We start from the raw sequence: 19,943 nt of genomic DNA, 5'->3' as shown, positions 1-19,943 counted from the left end.
TTAGAGGTGTATTTTTCCCTCGTGTTAAATAGTTTAGAAGCAGGTAGTTCAGGGCTAGAGTGGTGGCTCCATGATAACATCAGGGACCCAGGCTCTTTCTGGCTTTTCTCTCCTCTATCTTTATTGCAGGCCATGTCCTCATGCTCTCAAGATGGCTGCTAGAGCTCCAGCCAACATGACAGGCAGTGGCAAAGGGCACCTGCCTGCGGAGTCAGCTCCTTTTAAAGAGTTCTGCTGGAAGTCCCACCCCGTAGCTTATGTCTAGTAGCCACTGGCCAGATCTATGTCACATAAACATTAGGTAGAAGAGAACCTGAGAAATTTTTTCAGCTGGGAATACAACCTCTCCAAATAACATCAGGGTTCAGTTAACAAGGAGGAAGGATAGACAATCAGGAGTCTCTGACACAAACCTAATGGTGTCTCTTTACGTAGAGTTTTCTCGAAGAACTGTCAGGACTTCTGAACTTTTCTTTTTCCTCCTTGCTGGTAATCCCTCATCTTCTTCATTTTTTAAAAAATTTATCTTTCATCTTCCTTAAAAAAAAAAAAAGCAGAATCTATTCCTGTCCTGCTGCACTTTTTCCTCCCTTACCTTGGACATTTGTATTAAACAGGATTTGGATTACAGAGACCCCGTGATCTCTTCTCTAAGAGACACAGCAGAACAATCATAAATACTGCAGAGGAATTTGAAACTTTCAAGCCCAGCCTTACAAGTCAAGCATCTCCATTTTATAAAAATTGCATTTCCATGTTTTCTGAAATGACTCCTTTACATACACATCTAGTTATATAAATAAATATTTTTAGTCACCTGAATTGAACCAAACACTCAAACAAACTATGCTAATTGGCTGGAATGCCATCAAAATCAACACTAAGTGTTAAATTTTATTCCTGACCCTCTCCCAAATAATCAGCTCACTCAAGAGTCGAATATTTATATTTCCTTTAAAGATTCAACTTTAACAAAATGGGACCATCCAGTAATTTTCCAAAGAGCTTCTGATCCAAAAGATCGATTTCAGAGCTCAAATGCTCAAATTAAACCAAGCAAGTTTTTAAAAAATAATTTTATTTTTAAAATGATCATATGGTAAAATTGACTTTCACTGGTGAACATTGTATTGTATTGTATTGTAACACATGTATAGATTCGTGTATCCACTACCATAATCAGGATATAAAACGGTTTCCTCACCCTCAGAATGTCTTTGTGTGGCCCTTTGTAGCCAACCTCTCTTCTCTCCCCCAACTGCTGGCAACCACTTATCTGACCTCCAATCTCTATAGTTTCCGTTTCAAGAATGACGTACAAATGACATCATAGGGTATGTGACTTTTTAAGCCTGGCCTCTCTTGCTTAGCATAATGTCTATGAGATTCATCCAGGTGATGGTGTGTATCAATAGTTTGTTCCTTTTTGTTGCTGAATAGTATTCTATAGTATGGATCCACCGGTTTTGTTTTGTATCTTTAACCCATCCACCAGTTGATGGATGTCTGAATTGTCTCCACTTCTTGGCTATTATGAATAATGCTGCTGTGAGCATTCATATGCACATCTTTGTGTGGACATGTTTTCATTTTTCTTGGCTTGCAACTGCAGTGGTCTCCTGGAAAATATGTGGGAAATATTTTGTTACTAAAAACAGTGTGAGTGAGTGTGTGTGGTGGGGGCCAAAATGAACACTTGTCTACTACACTGAGCCAAGTGTTTTTTTTTTTTTTTAAATAAAACAGAATCAATTTTGATGTTTTAAACTTGCAGTCTCCCAACCTTCTCACATCTCTTTATAGCTCATTCTTTATGGGAACAAAAGCAGAGTTCTTTTGATTTCTGTAGTTGTGGTTAAGACATATTGACTAGCCTCTCGTGAGGAACATATTTTCTCAATGTTTTCTCCTCCGACTTCTTAACAGGTTTAAGATGAAATATACTCACAACGTAGATGACAGCAATTATGTAGCACAGATAATCCCCAGATGGCACCAAGTACCCGAGTCTCTCTTGTTCATTCCTACCTGTAACTAGGCTATTTCTATTTCTAAATTTAGATCTCATTTGATATAGCCACTAAAAGGTCCATCCCTGATGTGAGCACTTTTAAATGCTTCTTTCCCTTCATCAGATTCAACACTGGGGCAGCCATTCTTGAAGTCAGCAGCTGTCTCGTCTGTCACACTTCTGATTTTTTTGCCTGGGGGAACTTGAGAATCAATAATCTTTTGAGTGTAAGTTTAGAGAAAGTCATGGGCTTTTAATGTGTCCATTTATAGGATATTGTGGTGGAAGGTATTGGGTATATTAACCAGGACGGGCAAGGTTATGTTTCAGTAACAAACAAGACCAAAATCTCCATGGCTTAATACCAAAAAAGTTTTTCTCTCTCACACTTTATATCTGATGTGGGTTGTTTGGGGGGCTCTGTTCATCATAGTCATTCAGTGATCCAGTCTCATGGAGGCTGCACCATGTCAATATAAGCCCCCGTGACCACCATGGCATGGGGAGGGAGCATAGCGAATCACATTCCAGCTTTTACATGCTTCACCTTAGACATAGCACCTGCCATTTTCTCTCGGATTTTATTAGCTGAGAGTGGTCACATGTCTGTGTGTGACTACAGGGGTGGGGAAGTCTGATCCTCCTGTGGGTCTGGAAGAAGTGGAGAGCTAGGGATATTGGTGAGCTCTGGCAATGTCTGTCAAGAGGAGCATGGGGTGTGGAGAGGAAAAAATTGACTTAATAAACAACTTGACTCATGCGATGGTTTTCTCTTTGATTCTTTGAATCTCAGCAAATTATTGGGTCTCTGTTGATGGATGAAAGAGAAGTATTATTTGAGGTCGGGCAGTTTTTGCACTCAATATCTTTATAATCTTATTTTTGTCTGCATGAAGGCATTAGCATACATTTTCTGGGCTCTGAGCCAAGATGAGTCATTTTGTGTGTTTCCTCGTCTCCATGGTGCCCTGGTCGTTGCCAGAACCAAACAGTCATCCCAGCCAGGATCTTGAATCCCCCAAGCCTGGTCCCTGGTCACCCCGCCTGCTCGCCTGATGGAGCCCACCCTCAACAAGCGCCACCAGCAGGGCGAGGCGCCAGGGACAATGCCACTTGGAATCTGATAAATAGCACTTGGTACTGTGCCCGGATCAACTTTTCATCACCCTAGAAAAGAGACGGGCTTGGGACATTTCAATCTCCACTGAACCCTCAGGCATACCTTCATGATTACTGGGTGGATTATGGTAACACTCTGCTGGACGGACCCACCCCCACCTCAGGCTCTGTGAAGATTAGAGGGGGTGAAAAAGCAAAAGGAAAATGTCAGATTCCTACTGGGGATTAGGAGGCAGTCAACTCCAGCCAAGTTTATTTTTCCCCTTCTAAAGGAAGAAAAAAAAAAAGAATGCAACTCAATTCTCCCACTCTCCACAACATACCATAAATGCATGAATTAGAAGGATAAAACCCCCCAAAACAAAAAGAAACAATTTGGCCAGCCAGCCAGGATTGCTTTACCCAAGTTGTTGTAGTTTTCTGTGCCTCTGAGGTCTGCACACAAGGGTTTCTAAGACCCATCCGTGGTGTGAACGAAGGGTGAATCCAGGAGACAGAAGCCCCTGAAAGTGGGAAATAGAAGAAAGTGCAGTCTCTCCACCAGCCACAATTTATTCTAACAACTTTCAAAAGTTTGCTTAGAATATTTGCTGAGTGAAATAATCACGTTGACCGATTCTTCTCACACTGAAAGAGGCAGCTTTGAATTCACCTAACTCCCGCCTAGACTCAAGTAGGCATTCTTAACTATTTCTAGATGTAAACACTTTCTTGAATGAAAATTTTTCACAAAAACTTAATTTGTAGAATAGACCAGAAACCAAGCCACTCTGGGGGTGGGCCCTGCCTCCACCTCTACACCCACCCACCGTCATCTCTGAATCTTGCAGCCACAGTTCACACATGTTAAGGCTCCTTGGTGTAGACTCGGGACAGTCCCACTTATTAGAGAGCACTTGGAAACAGCCAGGGGAGTTTTGTGGTGTCACAATAACTGATGTGACACTCAGCCTGTGGGATCAGGGATGCTGCTGTATAACCTACGAGGGATTTTTAAGCCCTCACAACAAAGAATTGTCCTACCCAAATATCCGTACAGCCCCATGAAGAGACATTGGACTAAAGCCTTTAGCTGCCTTTCAGGGGCAGGAGCTCAGGGTCACTTACCCAGCTGCCAGCCTTAGCCTTCATTTCCCTGTCAGCACTCCTCCCACTCTAGATGTAGCACAAATACACCAGGATATTCGGGAAACATCTTGCCCACCCTCCCCTGCAGCCAGGAGAGGCCATGGGACCCAAGTCTGACCAATGCAACAAGAGAGTAAATTTACTCTGGGGTCTGAAGAATCTTCTAGAAAAGATTTTCATCTTTAATAAAATGGATGCACAAGAAGAAACTCTGTTTCCTGGTTTTGAAAACAGTTAGTTGAGGACAAGATGCTGGAGCCAAAGCAGCCATTATGTGAGCATGAGGCTATGAGCCTAAGAACCAAGCCAATGTGGTAGGAAGGCAGAGCAGAAAGATAGATGTGGCTAAGCTGAATTAATCATCACTTCTGTTATAGGGGACTAGCAATATGATTCTTCAAGTTTGTGTTAATTGAGTATTTGGTAACTGACACCCGAGCACATTTTAGTGTATGTACTTTCCCACTTTAGATTTATCTAGAAGTACTAGAGCAGGGCTCCGGAGGAATATTCTACACACATGTTGAGGCTTTGATTTTCACTGGGGTTTTTCTTGTTGACTCAGAGGCTGTATAACCCTCCCCTCCATTGAGACTGATCTTCTGCTTCTGCCTGGGGTGGTTGTCTGTGTTCTGTAAGCCGTGCTGGAGCTTTCGGGTTAATAATGGCCGTTCTCTACTTAAATTCTTCAGAAGCATTTATCTGTTAAGCCCACCCCAACCCAACCAAGAATACTCAGCCATAGGAGATGACATTAACTATAGATTTTGAGATAAAGCAATTCTCCCTCATTCCTTGGACCCCAGCGTAGACTTGTGTGAGCCCCCAGGAAAAGCAGGGAGGATGGAAAGCTTGTGCGGCATCTCTGATCTTACAGGGCTTTCTCCTTCCTCCCATCTCCCCCGTTTTGCCCCCGATTCTGTGCTCTGTTCCACCCCCAGAGATAGACTCCAACGCTGTTCAGAAGCCCCTGCTACAGTGCAGGCAGATATGGCTCCATCAGCCATCCCGCCTGAGAGAAGAGAAGGGTAGAAAGCCAAAAATGAAGGAATCTCTGATGATGAAATTCCAGGCCCAGAGCAGGCTGGTGGCGATGGGCAGACTCACCTCCCCCCACTCCTCCACCCCCCATCAGCCTTGGTGGGGAGGACTCAGGATTCTGCCACTTCAGCCAGAGACAGAGACAGGGCAGGGACACCAGGTCTCCTCTGCGCCTCTCTCTGTGCACATCCGAGCCCCAGCATCCTCCTGCACAGACCTGGGGGCCCGGGCAGATCCCAGCACGATCGGACCTGACAATTGCTCTCTGGTTCTGTGCAGCTGGACGATGTCCAGGTTCCCATGGGGAGACAGCCGTGCCTGCAGCGCCTTCCTAAATCCTGACTGATGATCAATAGACAAATTACAGTGTGTGAAGTGCTGCGGGGAGGAGGGCATCTTCACTCCCCAACAACACAGCGAGAATGTCCAGAGGGATCCTGAAAGGTGGAGCAGGGATGGGCTGTGCTGAGTGGAATGAGCAGGAGTGCTCACGTGTCTCTGAGGTTAGCTAAGGAAGACTGCAGACCCACGGGGATGGAAATCGTTTCAGGGCAAAGCAGATGATGCCCTGGGTGTGGGTCATACTCTTGCAGTTTGATTTTATTTTTTTGTGGGTGTGAGGAAGATCAGCCTTGAGCTAACATCTGCCAATCCTCCTCTTTTTTTTTTTTTGCTGAGGAGGACTGGCCCTGGGCTAACATCTGTGCCCATCTTCCTCCACTTTATATGGGACGCTGCCACAGCATGGCTTGACAAGCAGTGCATCAGTGCACGCCTGGGATCTGAACCAGCGAACCCTGGGCCACCACAGTGGAGCGTGTGCACTTAACCACTTGCGCCACCAGGCCGGCCCTGATTTTTGTTTTAAGGAGTATTTTAGACACAGAAATGTGTAGGTAACAAGCACCCGGGTACTCACCCCTCTACCAAAGAAATCTGACTTCCAAAGTGCACTGGAACCCTCCTGCCCACCCCTCTCATGAATATTTCCCTCCCTCTCCCCAAGAAGTAACCATCCCCCTCGCTTTGTTTTCTTACCATGCTCATGGATATCATACTTTCAATGAATTTGTTTATACTCAACAAATATTATACATATTACTTGGTATATTTTAACTCTTTATGTTAATGGTATTTTACTATATGTATCCTTCTATAACTTGCTTACTTTTGTTTAACACAATGCCTCTGAGTTTTCATTCTTGTTGAAATCTACTTCCCTAGTTTATTTTAACCTCTGTAACCATGCCATTGTCTCCAGCCAATGGATGTTCCAGTTGACTGCCTGTGTCTCACTATCACAGACAAAGCTGCCATGAACACCTTGGGGTGAGGGTCCCTGGGCCTTTGCCCAGGACTGTCTCTCAGGTACTTACCTGGGAGAGGAAGGCGCTTGCTTTTCCAGATTATGTCTGGGCAGATCAAGGGAATATGTAGAGTAGGGGTAGGGATCTGGAGCACAGGTGAGCCATTGTGTTTGACCTGTTGGATTCTTTGCAAGCCAGCTATTGCCCTCCTCCCACCCCCCGCCCCTTTTGATAAGGCACCTTGGTTTCCTTTGGGAGAATTACCCTTACCCATTAAGTTCGTCCTTGGTGGGACTATTTGATCAAGGTGGGCATCCTGGCCAAGGTGGGCATGTGATCCTAGCTGAGCCAATCTCCCTCTCTCCAGGGAATTTGATTCTGGGGAGGAATAAAATACAGAACTCACTGTGGTGCCCTGAAAAAAATTCTTTATTTCCTGCTTGTGGAACCTCAGAGACGACCTCAGTTCTCACCCTTCCTAAGGCTGGTTCTTCAACGTTACCTTTCTTTTTTGAGCTAACCCTATCCTTCCAGGAACTCCTTGTTTTGCTGAAGTTGGCTGGACCCAGCATCTATGGGATGCAACCAAAGATCCCTGATGGATACAGCCACCCAGGGAATACGCCAAGGATGGCAGGTGGGCAGGTTTCCAGTGGACACAAGACAGGAGTTGCCTTTGCTGTTCTCTCTCCCAGTGCGTTCACACCCCCTGCCTCAGACTGTCTGACCCTGAAGAGGGTGTGGGGCATGGCTTCTGTGAGGTGGCCAACCCCAACGTAGGAAGATTCGTTCTGAGCCATCAATTCACATTTATCCAGCACCAATGTTGAACTAGGCACCGTACTGACGCGGAGGATACATTCTTCACCCTTGGAGAGGCCCCAAGTAAAAGCTTGAACTGAATTCTCATGAGGGACCACAGTCCATCAAAATGAGCATGTGAGCAAGCTCCCTAACGCGTGCATTTTACACAGGAAAGAAATGTCCATCTAGGTTGTTGTCTCAGTTCCTTCCTCTGCAGAGGTCTTGTAGAAGACTCGCTTTCCACTGCAGAATTGTTCTCGGATGTGGCATGCCCCAGGAACTGGGGAGAAGAAATAGTTGCGTCTTTTAAGGCAGACAAGATATTTCATAAACATGTGGCTTGACCTCACCAACACGTGAACTCACCAGCAGTGACTGATGCATTCGTATGTCCAATGAATGGAGAGACCCCATAAACAATCGGTCAGTGATTTCAAATCCATTTTCCAAACACAAACAGATGAGTCTGAAAGACATAGATGACACTCTGGAAGAAGTTACACACATTTTGATGGCTTCTCAGTAATATAAGAAAAAAATGAACTTTTCTCACATAGGAGCCTGGGTATTGTGAATAGCTGTTCTTAAACCCCTGTGTCTCTATCACTTTATTTTGTAAATAGAACACTCTCACCCCACATTTTCATTTGCAAAATCCCTCCCCACCTTCAGTAGATATGATCTGGGAGTCAGAGGTGGAGCCCAGACCCAAAGCTCAGCCAATCAGCATGTAGCATTTCCAGGGCTCAGCCAATCATTGTGTGGTGCTCCCAGCAACAGTGATTCATCAGAGGTGAGCACATGACCTAAAGTGACCCAATCAGAAAGAGTCTCAGGACTTGCCTGGAAGCTCCTGGCTCTTTTCTGCTGGGTTGAAGCAGGAGGATGAGGCTGGAGGTGCTACAGTCACCTTGCCACCCAGAGCCTGAGAATGAGGTGAACAGAGCTGAAGATGGCTCCAGGGCGCCAGAGGATCTCACTGAATTGAGTCCAGAATCCAGCTGTGCCTGAAACCAACACAACGCTTAGATGTTTTGTTTTGGGAGCCAACAAATTCCCCTCTTGCTGAAACAAGTTTGGTTTGCATTTTCTGTCACTCGCTGCTGAAGGGAGGCGTCCTTGCTAACACCCTGGGTGGTAGAGCAGCCAAAGTATCGAGGCCTCAGTTTCCCCCTTTGTGATTAAGAGGGAGTTGATTTACTAAGCTTCAGTATCCTCTTCCAGCAGTACCATCTTGGTTTCTGGTTTTGGGGGATTCTTCACTATCTTTTCTGAGTGAGTGAACTTTGGGACAGACTGCTTGGGTTCAGATCTCAATGTCTCCACCAATAGCTGTGGCTTTGGGCAATTTACTCAAGCCCTCTGTGTCTCAGTTGTCTTACCTGTAAAATGGAAATAAAGATAACATGACCCCCCTAAAATGGTGGTGAGATGTGCATGTGTTCACACATGCAGAGTGACTGGGATGGTGGCACATAGAAACCACTTTTTCACTGGTGGCTTTATTATCCCTATGTTGTTATTTATATTGATGATCCCTGAGTAGACAGCTCCCTGCATCCTGCTGGTGGCCACCATTCCCTGGCACCTTGCTGTCTTGGTCAGTACTCCACTCGAGGACCTTCTTATTCCTGCTCACAGGCCAAACTTTCCTTCTCTGTGTCCCAGCACTCAGGGGTTTTCTACCTCCAAGGTCACAGGTGCCTAATCTGAGAAGTCAGCCCAGGTAAGTAGGCTCATGGGTTTCACCTTCAGACGGAAGGATGTGAAACTTTGTTTCTGTGCATCCCATTTCACTTTATAAATCTCTTTAATGAATGTGAGTTTTGTAATGTACATTATTTTTTTTTGGCTACTCAGAATCCATCACACCACCATTGGTTTTTGGTAACCAAACCCCAATTTCCCTGGGAAACCACCCCCCACTCTCACCCAAATGGCTGGACCACCCCTATGGTCAGGTGGGCTAAGACCAGCAGGGCTTTCCTTTCCCGGCAACTCTGATTGGTTCAGGGACAGGCATGTGACACACTCAGCACTAACAAGATACAAGGAGACTGTGGTGGTGGCTTCTGGGAGTGCACAGAGACTTCTACTGGACTCAGTCTGTCCTACAGCAGTGACAGGAGATTCCCTCTAAGAATGGGCCTGAGAGGGAGAGGAGGAGCCAAGAGACCAGGAGACATTAGTCAGGACCTGATGACATACTTTGAGCCTCTGGATACAGCTGTGCCTGAAACTAACAAACTACTCCTTGCACTTCTTAGTTATTTGACGTTATAAATTCCTTTAATTTAAAGCTAATGGACTCGGGTTTTCTGTTGCATACGACCAAGTGTCCTGACTGATAAAATATTTCAGTTGTATGACCTTTGCGTTTAAAAAGTGGTGTTCAGTGTCTCAGTCTAGAAGAAGCAGTGGTGATAGGGTTGCAGACACAGGCCATGGGTTGTGGAGGGTCTCTGACATCATACTGGACAGCTGCTCACTACTGGGTCTCTAGATTCAGCTGGTTCTGCGAAAGGGTCATCAAGTTATCAATTCTCTCCCTTCATTCCTCCAGAGGGTGTCCTTCTGTCCCTTTAAGACAACACACAAGTAGCCTAGGATAACTTTAATTAGCCCAACAGTGCAGGTATTGAGAAAAACTTGAAGCCAGAACTGTTGGAATGTGATGATGTGTGGCTTAAGGATTACCCGGGGCGGGGGGGCTGACATCATCCAGGACTTTGACACTGGATTGGGTGCTCTGGTTTCCCTCAACTTTTCAAACTGTTGGATCCCTGATCCGCGAAGACTTCAGATAGATGGGGAAACATTTATATGCATTGGAGGCAAAAATATCTTTTGGTCACAAAGTGAGAATTTCTGTTGCTTTACCGCCATTGATCCAGAAAATCATTGTCTAAAAGGAAGGTTTAAAAACGTGTGTAAATGAGCCGCTTGGTTGACTTAAAGGAGCAAAGGTTCCCACCGGCCTTCAGGGTTGGCCATCCATCAAGTGAACTGGCACATGCAGGATGCTGTCCCTGGCTGGATGTGCTGTCGGGGAGCAGTGGGTCATGTCCTTTTGACTCTAATCAGTTTCCCTGAGTTCTCTGGGCTAATGAATCACTTTCTCTGGTCTCTATTAGTTGCACATGGTGTTTCTGTTGGAAAGACCTTTGTGTTTACATTCTTATTTGATAGGAAGTGTTGATGGACACCAGGCCTGCTTATTGATGAGAGCCTCTGACCCTGGGTCAGAGCAGGCAATGGGATTTTCAAGAAATGTCACAAGGGTCAGAGAAGGCAGGAATAAAGGAGGGATCACAGAAGAAATGCTCAAAGATCTAAGGGGAGTAGCAAAACCCAGCTGGGTGGCTGTATTAGGGCTCTCCGGAGAAACAGAACCAACAGGAGAGAGGTGTGTGTGTGTATACACTAGATATAATTTGTTGTAAGGAATCGGCTCATATGATTATGGAGGCTGAGAAGTCCCACTACTATCTGCAAGCTGGAGACCCAGGAGAGCCAGTGATGTAGTTGCAGTCTCAGTCCAAAAGCCTGAGAACCAAGGGAGCCAGTGGCTTGAGTCCCAGGCCAAGGGCAGAAGACCGTCGTCCCAGCTAGGCAGTCAGGTGTAAAGAGCAGATTTTCCCTTCCTCCTCCTTTTTGTTCTATTCAGGCCCTCGCAGGACTGGATGATGCCCATGCACATTAGGGAAGCAATCTGCTTTACTCAGTCCACCGATTCAAATGCTAATCTCATCCAGAAACACCCTCACAGACACACCCAGAAATAACATTTCATCAATTATCTGGGCACTCCAGGACCCAGTCAAGTTGACACATAAAATTAATCATCACAGTGGTGAATTCCCGGGTCCCCTCTGAAGGCAAATTAGAGGAGAAAATGCAAATTTTTCAGTTTGTAGAATTTATTCCAAAAAGGCAGATGCAAAAATTCAACTTGAAGAAGCGCTGCAGGTTTTCCAGATGAAAAAGAAACGGTTACAAAGATGAGCTGAATGTAAGTAATTTGCATTTCACAGATTTAACATTTGAAATTTCAACTATTTGCACATGACTGTCAGTACTGTGCAGGGTGGGGAGGTTATGCTGTAGTAGCAGACAAGACCAACATCTCAGGGGCTTAAAATAAGAAAGAGGTCATTCTCACAAAGGCTGCCTTTCCCCCTCAGGGGCAGCTGGCACTTCTGCACTCTGGGACCCAGGATCCCAAAGGGTCCACCCTGGCACATCCTTCTACCATCACTGTGGCAGGAGGAAGATGATATGGCTTAATGGAGACTGGCTTTTAAAATTTTGGCCAAGAAGGACACTACCTCGTCCTTCCATGTGTCATGGGCAAAGTCAGTCACATGGCTTCCAAGGGGGGGTGGGGAAGAGTCTGGAAGGAGGCTGGAGATACTCAGTGAGCAGCACCCATAAGCACCACGCTCCGTAACATACCGCAATGTGCAGCGTCGTGAGGAGTGAATCCCATTCCCCTACAGCAGGGCTGGTGGGTGGGCCACGGCCTTGTAGCTGCTGAGCAAGATCCAGGATAAACTGCTCAGGATCTGAATGCCGGAAAGACCTGGGCTCCTCTCTCACCCACTTTGTATAACTCTCATGAATTGATACAAATGCAGATTCCTTGTGAAAAATTAGCCCTGAAGAGAAAGCCAGAAGTAAAGAGCAAGAGAAGAGCTTTAAGAAGTTATGGTCTCCATTAGCAGACAGCTCTTCTGGAAAAGAAATTAAAGAGTCAAATGCAATGGACAAAAATGACAAATTTGTGCAAATGACAGAGTAGTGTAAATGTTAACATTTTGTAACAAAACTGTTGCCTCACCCTTTTAACTGTATCCAATTAAAGCTAAATATCATATTTATTTAGCTATTTATTATCCACTATCTTTTTTAAAACATATATTACCAAGTTTTTCTTAACCATTAAAAATGTATCTCATTCCGTTTTCTCCTTGAAAGATCGCTTCCACTTCCCCCTGATAATTTTATCTTATTTTAATATATTTTTATCCTATCAATTATTTTGCTTATAAATTAACTATGTTTAAAATTCATCTGGATTGAGTTGTCCTTGGAATTCTTTGTAACACCCAAGTGATCAAAACAAAATAAAAATTTGGATAAATAATTATTGAACATCAAAGCAACATGTTATTGGAAATGAATGTCTTTAGGAGGTGGGTGGAGGGGATCAGGGAGTCTTAATTAAAGGACACTTGCCCCAGACCCCAATATTACAAGATACCCCCTTGTCAAATGTGTGGGAGGCTCGCCTCCCTCGAAGCAAGGCATTATGGGAAGGTTCTGGATGGCTGAAGCTCATTCCTCTTCTTCTAGAATGAGGAAAGGGCGGTTGTGAAAGAAGGATGGGAAAGCAGGGCAGGGAAAGCATTCTCAGGTCCGTACCGGGAGCGTTAACATTGGGAGGTGGAGGGTCCGGGCCCACAGGCTCTTGGAAAGTCTGTGCCCCCAGGAGTACGTCGGCCTCAATTTGAAAATCCTCTGCTCCCTGACTTGCTGGTCTGGCTTCCCTCCCCCTACTCACACAGTAATAACTAATATTGTGTGGGGAGCCCTGGACCTTGCACAGTATTTCTCACACCGTGTCTCGTTTGTGCCCTCACAACAATGCTGTGAGGTGCTCAGCGCAGGAGCGGGTCTCCACCACTATCCCGTCATCTTCTGGAGGATTCGGTATATTTTTGTTTGCTCGTGGACACCCATACGCTGCTCCTTCCCCACCTCCCTTCAGTTCTCTCTCCTCTCTCTCCAAGACCCCATCTCCTTACCCCTTCCCTCTTCCTTTCTCTTTTCTTCCTTCTCTCTCTCTCTCTTCTGTTCTCTTCTCTTCTCCTTGAAATCATTATCACAGAACTGAGGCTTGGACACTATTTGCATAAAACCATTACAAAGGGGACGAGAGTGACATTTCTTTATGGGCCTGGGTCCAAGCCTTTGACAAATGGAGCTGATAGCAGGGAAACAAATTGTTAACGTTATATTGAAATTTCACTGCGGGCACTAGACATTTGCATGGGGGAACCAAATGTACTAAGGTTGAAGCAGATAGATTCTGTTCCAAAACCACTAAAATGAAAAGGCAGCTGCAAATGAGGTTTGAAATGGACATCCCTGTCCTTAGAGATTTCACAGTGACAAATGAATTAGTCCCCAGGTGGAACGCAAACGTGCTTTGCTTTCATAGAAGCAAAGACGACTAATAAAGGCCCCGTCTCTGTGCAGCCCTGAGTCAGCCCGGGCCCCGTCGACCTCTGTCTAATAGCCTCATGTTTCTCAGCCGAGCTTCTTAATTAAGTCGCAGTAAGAGTTGGTTCTTAAGAAATCCCCAAACACCGGAGTCCTTGAGTTTATTTATTAATTAATATTTAATTTTCTTTCATTTAAAATGAAATGTGTTTAATTATTATGTTATTATTTTTTAATTAATAGTGGTTCCAAGGAATGGCTTGAAAAGGGGTCCTTTACTGCCCTCATGACATCTGTCATGCTCTCAATGTCGTCGCTCATAATATAATGGTAAGAAAAATATTTGCAAAGTCAAGTAAGATCATCTTTAGGAAACTGTTTATGATTTATCTGGGACATACACTCCAAGGAGCGAGTGTGATGCTCTACAAACTCAGCCTCAAGCCAGTATCCCAGCCTGCTTCCCCTTGCCCCCAGCCCCATACCAGTCAGGAAGGATTGGGCTATGCTACAAAAACAAATAACCCCAAATCACAGTCATTTAACACATCAGGATTTTTTTTTTTTCCTGATGCAAAATTGACTGCTGGTCCAGATGACCCTCAAGGGCAGTGTCCCTGTGTGGACTCAGCCATCCGGAGGGCTTCCATCTTGCCGTGTCAGTCTCGAAGCACCAGCTCCCACCATCACAGTGCTGGGTAGGGCCCTGGGGCTCCACACCTGCCCTGAGATGCTTCAGTGGAGTGACACACGATGCCTCCTCCATCCACATCAATTGTCTAGAGTGCATCCAAAGGCCCCACCTACCTTCAAGGGGAGGGGAAGTGGCGTCCCGCTGTATTTCCCAAAGGTTGGGAGAACCAGGTATGCAGAAACACTAAAAGTTTCTATCACTCCCCCTTCCGAAAAAATTGCCGCCTCTAAGACCCTCCTGTAAAAAAATTCTGGTGCCACCAATGCTTTTCACAGTGTGGAGTAAGCATATTTTCCAAAAGAAATGAGCAATTATTGTTTTTTCCTTTTCCTTTTACATAGGGCAGGGCCCATGTCCTCTTACCTGGAACAGTGCCTGGCACACAGCAGGAATCACACATATTTGTTGAGTGCATTCATGAATAAAGGACTGGCTGAATGAATGAATGAGGGCCTTGCAATGCCTGTGCCGCCATATCATTACTTATTTTGGAATGCTGACAGTGTTTTGTGGAGTGCAGCCTGGGAAGATGGGAGATCCAGGTTCCAGCCCTGTCTCTACTGACAGCCTGTGAGCTGGAACAAGACACTAAGCACCCCCGACATTGTGCATGAAGGAACATGCATGCTGTGTAGACATGGGGCCTGGAGCTGCTGTAGCCACTGGTTGCTTTCATGAGGGAAACCAGACAGGGGTAATGCCGATATGGGGGTGGGGACTGGGGAGAGCAGAGCAGAGCAGAGCAGAGCAGAGAGAAGCACCAAGAAATTGTCTAGAGTTAGGACTCCAAGAAAAGATGGAACTTCCTTCTAGTTGCTGTATGTGGGATGCGGGCTTAGCATGGCGGGAGAAGCGGTGTGTCAGTGCGCGACTGGGATCCGAACGTGGGCCGCCAGCAGCGGAGCGTGCGCACTCAACCGCCAAGCCACAGGGCCGGCCCAAGATGGAACTTCGTATTAGGCAAGTAGAAAGAAGGAAAAGTCTGGCTTGAAATCTACTGGGGAAATCTGCATTACGCAAATAAAATTATGTGCAAATGTAAGAGACCAGGAAACCAGCTGGGAAAACATGACTTGGCTTTGCTAATAATGATCATCCCATCTGCATAAACTCACGTGGATGGAATGAGAATAATACCAACAACACACACTTGCACAGGACTCTACAGTTTACAAAGCATTTTAAAATATGGAATCAACTCTGACTATTAAAATTGCATTGGACAGACATTCCAGGTACGGTCTAAACACCTTACAGTTATTTATTTCAATCCTCGGTGCGAGACCATCCTCACTTGACAATGAGGAAACTGTGCAGGGAGAGGAAGTATTTCGCACAAGGTTATAGAGTTAGTGGCAGAGCCAGCATCTACATTTCGAACCCAGGCATAAGGCTCCAGAAGTCACACATTGAACTCTGCATCCTGCAGCCTCTGAAGGAAATGAAATAAAACTCTTCTGATTATGCCAGTGGTCGGAGTTCCATCACTTCACCAAAGGATGAGGCTGCCATTTCTCAGAGGGAATGATCTCTATTCAGAGGGTGTTGGGGGAAAAATACATGACTTTTGTCTGGGTCTGGTTTTATCCCGTAGTATAAAGACATTTTGTATTATATTTTTGTTCTTTTATATATTTGTTTTCCCATGAGCAAAATTTATTGAGCACTTACTGTGTGCCAGGGTCTGTTCGAAGCTTTTTATGTGTGTTACCTCGCTCAACTTGTCTTAGTCTGTTCCTGCTGCTATAACAAGATGCCATACACTGAGTGGCTTATAAACCTCAGAAATTTATTTCTCACAGTTCTGGAGGCTGGAAGTGCAAGATTACAATGCTGATGGACTTGGTGTCCGGTGAGAGCCTGCCTCGCTGTGTCCTCATGTGGCAGAAGGATGAGGGAGCTCTCTAGGTCTGTCTTATGAGGGCACTAATCCCATTCCTGAGGGATCTGCCTTTATGACCTAATCACCCCCACAGGCCCCACCTCCTAATGCCATCACCTTGGGGGGTTAAGATTTCAACAAGTCAATCTGGGGACACAAACCTTCAGTCCACAGCACAACTTTCACAGCAGCTCTGCTGCCAGGTGGGCACCAGGATTGGAATCCTCCCACTTTACAGATGATGCACAGAGGACACTGAGGCACAGAGAGGCGAACCCACAGGTGACACACCTGGGTTCCCTTTTGAACAGGGGCCGCCTCACTCCAGAACCCCCGCTCTCACACCACCCTCCACCTCGGGTCAAATGTCACGACCTCTGTGCAGACATCCTCGACCCTCCCAGGCAGATTTCAGGACCCCTGGGCGGCTCCCTCGGAATCTCTCCTTCCTCTCTTGGGGCGCTAATTTTTATTTGCACACTTGTCTCCCCAGTGGGCTGTCAGCTTCTTGAGAAGAGAGGCTGGCTTCACATGCCAGGGACGGGCACCTGCTGGGAACTTCACCATTGCTTGTGCGCGACTGAGTGGCCGAGTGGGTGGACTGCCCGACTTCAGTCATTTCTGTGAGCATCTTAGGCGCTTCCTGGGGTCCAGACGCTTCTGTGTGCTAAATGTGCTGCTGAGAGAGACAGAGGGGGACCTACAGACAGAGACGGAGGAAGAGAGTCAGAGAGAGACACAGGAAGAGATGAGGAGAGAGCCGCGGGGATGGGAGAGGCACAGAGAAAGCCCCAAAGGGGGAGAAAAGGGAAAGAGGGCAGAGGAGGAGCCCCCAGAGCAGTGTGGGCCCCCAGGGCAGGGGCGCCCACAGCAAGGTGCCACTCTGCCCCCTCCCGCTTCTCTCCTCACCCACTCTGCACCGGCCTTGCCACCTCCTTGCCATTCACTGCACACGCGCAGCTCTCCTACCCCAGGGCCTCTGCACAAGCAGTTCCCCTGGCCTGGAATGCTCTTCTCTCTCTGGCCTGGCTCTCTCTTTCTCATCACCTGGGTCTCTCACATACACTTCTGCTCAGAGAGGCAGCCCTGAATGCTCCCTAAAATAGCCCTGCCCTGTCACACTCACTGTTACACCTTTCAAAGCACTTAACACTATCTCATGTTGTGTTATTTATGTGTTTATTTTCTAAGTAAACAAGTGTTCTGTCTCCCTCATGTGTATGGGGGCTTGATGGATGAGGGCTGGGCTGACTCTGTTGTTTACAATTGTAAACTTTTGCCTAAAACAGTGTCCAGAGAAGGAACTCAGTGGCTTGAAGGAATGAAGTTTGGAGGAAGGGAAAAAGGAAAGGAGATAGGCATGGAGTGATGGAGAGATGGAGAGATGGAATGATAGAAGGAGGGAGGAGGAAGGAAGGAAGGAAGTCCCCCTCCCTGGCTACTCTCCTGCTGTCTCTCATTCAGAACAGTGTGCACAGAGAAGATATAAATCCTGCTGAGGAAGCAAGCAGCAAAATCGTGCCCTCTTTGTTCCCACTTTCTCATAAGGTTCAAGGTCTCCCTCTGCCAAGGGCAGAGGGCTGGGGGCTCTGCTGAACCCTGGCTCCTATCTGCTCTGGTCAAGAGAACTGTTAGGGGTTGAATTGTGTCCCCCCGAATTCACGTGTTGAAGTCCTAACCCCCAGTGTGACTGTATTGGAGACAGGGCTTTTAGGAGATAACTAAGGTTAGATGAGGTCGTAAGGGTGCGGCCCTAATCTGATAGGACTGGTGTCCTTATAAGAAGAAGAGGAGACACAAGGAGTGCACACACAGAGGAGAGGCCACGTGAGGGCACAGCGAGAAGACGGCCATCTATAAGCCAGGAAGAGAGGCTCCACCAGAAGCCAACCCTGCTGGTGCCTTGATCTTGGACTTCAGCCTTTAGAACTGTGAAAAATAAATTTCCTTAGTTTAAGTCCCCCAGTCTGTTGTGTTCTGTTATGGCAGCCTGAGCAGACTAAGACAAGGATGCTCTTCTGGAAGGAACGCCCCACTCCTGGAGCAGGCAGAGTCCCCGGAAGGGCAGTTCAAGCCTCCCCGTGATTTATCACGTGACAGAGAGAGCACGGAACACTCCTCAGAGCACATGACAGAGGCACGTACGTTAAAAATGCAGTCTGTGCCATCTGAGATGAAGGAGGCAGGATCATCTGTCCCTTGGAAGGAAAGAAGAAACCTTTTCTCTTTTCATTTGTTTTGAGGCAGGACCAGCAGCTTTCCACCTCCTAGCTGGGAGAGTTTGCCCTTCACTTTGCCAGACTGTCGCCTTTCTAGACATGTATGGCAATGGATTGTGGTGGTGTTCAAATGGAAGCATGTAAATGATGGGACTTTGTGAAGTGGAATTCATTCATTCATTCATTCATTCACTCACTCATACACTCAACAAGTTTATGGAAGGTCTGTTAGGTGCCAAGCCCTGCTCTAGGTCTCTGAGGTAGAGAGATGATAATAGTGTAGATGTTAGAGGCACATCTCTGGAACCAGACTGCCTGGGGTCAAATCCTGGCTCCATCACCCACTAACTATGGGAAAGTTAAGTAATGATAGTAATACCTTACTCAAAGGGCTATCGTCAAGTTTAAACGAGTTAATATCTGTAAAGCATCTAGAACAGTGCCTGGCACAGAGTAAGTACTATAAGAGCCTTTGATAATAAAAGAATATTACTTTTGAAATGAACAACCGAGAAGTTGCCATAGTATTTCTATCTAAGAAGTCATGACTGTTTATTTTACCTTAAAAATTACTGGAAGAGGGGGCTGGCCTGGTGGCATAGTGGTTGGGTTCGTGCACTGCACTTTGGCGGCCCAGGGTTCACAGGTTTGGATCCCAGGCACAGACCTATGCACCATTCATCAAGCCACGCTGTGGTGGCGTCCCACATACAAAACAGAGGAAGATGGGCACGGATGTTGGCTCAGGCGTAATCTTCCTCAGCAAAAGGGTGAAGATTGGCAATGGATGTTAGCTCAGGGCTGATCTTCCTCACCAAAAAAAAAAAAATACTGGAAGAGTTAAAAGAATAGAACAGTGAACATCAGTATAACCTTTAAAAAGGATTTACAACCGAAATTCTTTAAATGTAAAATAAAGCTTTAATTCTTAGCCATTAGCCATCAAGCACACACAGATATCTAGAATGCCTGAATTTATTTGGGTTATGCTTTAATTTATCAGCCCAAATCTCAGTGGCTTAAAGCAACAAAGTTTATTTCTTGCTCAAATTCATGTCCATCTCAGAGCAGTGGGCATCTCTTCTCCACAATACTCTCACTCATGTACCTGTGGCGGTGGTTCATCTCCACCTAGAATTTGGAAAAGAGAAGAAAGACTGAGAAAGAAACCCTGGACATAAAGGCATCAACCCCAAAGTGATACACACACTTCTCTCACATGTCCCCAGCTGGATCCAGTCACACGGCTACCCCCAACTTCACCAGGAGGAAGAAGTTCAATCCTAGCACATGCCTGACTTCACTACTTACCATTTGTGTGACTGTAGGCAAGTAGCTTAATTTCACTGTGTTTCAGTTTCCTTGTTTGTTAGATAAGAAGAGAGACATTCCTTTGCTCGTGACATTGTTGTGAGACTAAAATGGGATCATAAATAAAAAATGTTAGCTATAATTATGATAATGTCATCTACACATAGAAAATATAAAGTGTTATTTGTATGTCTTGCGTCTG

This window comes from Ceratotherium simum, chromosome 21 (assembly GCF_057802395.1).
Source record: "Ceratotherium simum simum isolate JZ-2026a chromosome 21, ASM5780239v1, whole genome shotgun sequence".
NCBI classification, from domain to species: domain Eukaryota; kingdom Metazoa; phylum Chordata; class Mammalia; order Perissodactyla; family Rhinocerotidae; genus Ceratotherium; species Ceratotherium simum.
This window is presented reverse-complemented; position numbering follows the sequence as displayed.